This window comes from Phoca vitulina, unplaced genomic scaffold (genome assembly GCF_004348235.1).
Source record: "Phoca vitulina isolate PV1807 unplaced genomic scaffold, GSC_HSeal_1.0 scaffold5, whole genome shotgun sequence".
Lineage (NCBI taxonomy): Eukaryota > Metazoa > Chordata > Mammalia > Carnivora > Phocidae > Phoca > Phoca vitulina.
In genome coordinates, this window is record NW_022589708.1 from 26,402,871 (window position 1) to 26,407,008 (window position 4,138).

Consider the following 4,138-nt stretch of genomic DNA (forward strand, 5'->3'; position numbering starts at 1 on the left):
TGGTCTTCTGAAGGGGAGTACCCTGCTCATATTTTGGGAAAAATCTCTATAGTTTTTCAGTAAGATCCTTTACAACCTGCTAAGTTAAACATTACCATATTAATTTACTCTAGATAGAAAAAAAAATTGCAAAGCTAATATTCAACATCTTCTTTTTTGAATGTTTTCCATACTAATTTTAATTAAAATGTTTGTAATTATTATCATTGTGAGCTATAGTTTAGAAATTACTTCTAAATTTAGATCATACATTGCCCATAAGAATATGTATTTTATATTATTATGAATCTCATGAATGAATAGAAATGTATTTTAGTTAAAATTCCAAATCCTGGGTAATAGAGAATATTAAAATATCATGATCAAATTTATATTCTAAAGCCAAGTTTTCATGATTCTTTGGAATAATATTATGTTTTCAAGTGAATTAATTATAGTTGCATTAAAAGAACAATGTGTTATTTTGTTTTTTAATTGCCATAAAAAGAATTTTACTATTCTCAAGTTTAGCTGGCTGAAAAAAATAAGTCATTTAGTTGTGGATTAATCAGTAGAAGATTTGAAGTTTTGAACCACCTCTTTTTTGTGTTGTTTTTCCTGTAGTTACTGAACTTAGAAAGTGGAAGTATATTTTGTCTGGTGCTAGATATAGGAATGGATGAAGGAAGGGTATCATAAGAGGCAGAGATAATATTTTTGCCATATTGAGATTACATGCAAAGGGAAAAGCAAATATTACATATATAATTTTTTTCAAACTATGCCTGTTTTTTTTTGTTCAAATAAAACCTAAAAATAGCAGCCTTGTGATTTTATTGAAATAAATTTGCTTTTGAGTGCATCCTCAGGACATAGCCACTTTTTTCTTCTATGTCATGTTTTTTAGGAAATAATAATAGCTAATATTTATTGAACGGCTACTATGTCTCAGGCATTTTCTTAAGCTTTTCACGTAGTTGAAAACATTTAAACCACATGACAGTTCAGTGGAAGTGATTTATTTCCCCAGTTTTCTCATGGGGGTAGTAAATACCTTTCTTTTGATCACACTGATAGCATGGCAGAGTGAAGTTAGGAGTTAATATCAGGAATTTCAAAGCCAAAGGGTTAATGAACACCTACCACAAGATACCTTGAAGCATTAAGATGAATTTTTCTATTGTCAATCCTCTTTTATAACTTTTCTTTAATATCTTTTATGAATATAAATTTATTTTAAAATGTGCATTTCTCTGAGAACCTTCAAACATTTACTTAGTATTCTACTTTGAAGCCAGCCATTTAATCATGATATCATATTTTGAAATATTATAATTATTTCTGGCACATTTAAAAATTTTCTGTTTTATTCAGTTACTTTACTTCCCAAATAACGCCAGACTGCATTGTCCTTGTACGAATTTAAACATTGAAAATAATAACATCCACCTTGAACAGGTTCCCAGGCTCAAATAATCAGTTTTACATTTTTTATTTCAATTTCTTTCTTTCTTCTGATTTCTCAATTTTTATAGGCGCCATGAAAATATATATTAGTGTTTGTGCATATGTATGTTCATACATGGTGTTATACTCTAAATATGTGTCTGGAATTTAATTTGTCCTATTTGTTGTTTACAACATTAAGATAATCCTTTCTAGCCCATATATTCTGGTATAGTTTTTCATTGCTATATTGTATTCCATTATACAGTTTACTTTTTCAATCCCCCAATTGCTCTTTTTTTTTTCCTCTGCCACAAACAATGCTGTAGTGTTTTCTTATGCATGCATGCTTACTTGGTTAACTCATGTAAGTTAAATACTAAGAAGTGGTATTGCTGTCTTACGGGATTTATTTTCATGGTTGAGGGTAAATTGCACTCAATGTTACTGTGACAATTATTGTTCACACCAGATATTAATATTTAATTGTTTTCCAAACTTTTGAATGTGATACTAATTATAATTTGAAGGATATAAATTTTTCTTTGTTTTGTATATGTTTGTATTTTTCAATTAAATGGCATAGGCTTTTTTGCTTCTGTCTGATTTTATTTATTTGTTACCCTTAGAAAATCTCATTTTTGACTGGGCTCAGACTCAGAGGTGGAAGCTCTCAGAGAGGAAAGCCTCTGTCTCTTGGTGATCTGTTCTGGTGTTTTTCTTTGGCCTCCGTCATTCTCTTGGCCAAAAGTTTAGCATATTCTGCAGCTTCTTCCTTATTTTTCTTAGTACACTGTTTTTTCAGAGCAACACACCATCGTTTTTATTGGAGGACAGGTGGAGTAACAAGATGCTGAATCTTGGACTCTTTGGTTCTAGGTTTCTTACCTTCTTTGTTTAGGAGCTTCCTCACAACATATGAGCAGACATTATCTTCTTTACAGAGACTGAAAAGTTTGTGGATTCTGCTAGCTCTTTGGGGCCCCAAGCGATGAGGCACAGTAGTATCAATGAATCCAGGAATATCCTTCTCCCCTTTCTTTACAATGACCAAGTTGAGAACACTGAGAATAGCATCCACAATGAAACCCCGAGTAGATTTGTGCTTTCTTTCTCCAGTCCTCCTTGGTCTGTAGCAGGTGTGCCCCTTACTCAGCAGCAGGTAGACATGGCCATGGGTCATGGGAAAGCCTTGTCATTGCCACCCGTGATTTGGACCATGTAACCGTCCATTCTTCACGCACAGCATCAGCAGCAACTTCTGTGGCCGTATGCTTCTCATAAAAGCTATGAATTTTGTGTTCATCATCCACCTCAGTGAGTTTCTGGCAGCTGGTAGCTGGGAAAGAGATGTTCAGCTTCATCCTAAAGTAACCTACTGCCTCCAAGGCACCGTGAAAAAGAGACATGCATGGGCTTCTTTTTTAATTTATTTTGAAACCAAGATGCATTTATAAAAGCCACTCATTCATATATTTTGCTCAACTTCCTTTGGGAATGTTTTTCATTTCCTTTTTTGTTTTATAGAAGTATTTGATATATTCTGTATAGAATTTTTATATATTTGTTGGACATACTTTCTTCTAGGTTTTTAGTTATATTTATTCTATGTGTATAATATCTTTTGAAGTATAGAAGTATTGATTATTAGATTTGTTAGTTTTCTTTAGTCAAACTGATCAATTATTTTTTTTATGTTTTTATGAGAGCAGGGATACTATCTCTCATGTTTACAAATTCCTACTATTTTTACTAGACCCCAGAACAGATTTAACATGGAAAAAGTATTCTCAGGAATAAAATAATGTATACATTATCCTATCTTTTTATAGCCTTACATTTTTCAAACTTTTATGTTTTTAAGTTAATTTGATTTTATTTTTGCAAACAGTACAAAATAGGATCATTTTTCCCAATTAGATAGCCAACCTTCTCATATAATTTTATGAATAAAAAATCATTTCCCTACAGATTGATAATACCTTTACACACAATTTCATTTGTCAAAGAAAAATTACACTGTACAAGTTAAAGAAGCAAGGGAGACTTAAAGAGGGAGGCTTTATCTGGAAAAGGGGGTGAGGGAATAGGGAGAGAAATTGAATCAAACCTCCAGTGAAACAAAAGGCAAAAGTTTTTAAGCACTGAGGTGAGCTAGTGGAAAAGAACTGGAAGACATTAGGGGAAAGATTGGCCAGTGTAATTAGGCCAATATGTTTGCTAATCGGTGCTTATTGAAATAAGGCTCTTATCCTCCCACAGAGGCTGAGAGATAGGAACTGTAGCTTTCTTGATGACTACATTTCAGAGGGATACTTCCCAGGTACTTGAGAAAGGCATTCCTTGGTTGTAACATTTGAGAAAACAAAACAAAACAAAACAACTGGGAGATGTTTATGTCTTAAGGAGCAGAGAAAGAATTTCTAATTTTAAGTTTTCTAATGTAAATATTCTGAGAAAAGGGAGGTCAGGAGCCTAGAGTCAAGAAGAAATCTGCCTAAAGTTTAGCCAAGCTGAAGAGAATGTTGCAGCTATCTTTGTCACATTATAAATTAAATCTCTTTCTGGACTTTATTCTGTCACGTTAATAGAAGTGTTCATTTCTGAACCACTTCTCATTTAATTGCTATTGCTTGCTGATGCTTTACTATCCAGACATTAGAAACTCCTTTTTGTTGTCTTCTTTTTATCAAACTTTTCTTGATTTTTTTTT

At 32.5% G+C, this 4,138-nt stretch overlaps 1 pseudogene; it reads right to left on the minus strand.

The window, feature by feature from the left end:
• Window positions 1-2,060: 2,060 nt before the first annotated feature.
• On the minus strand, window positions 2,061-2,789 carry LOC116631292 (annotated as a pseudogene).
• Window positions 2,790-4,138: the final 1,349 nt, after the last annotated feature.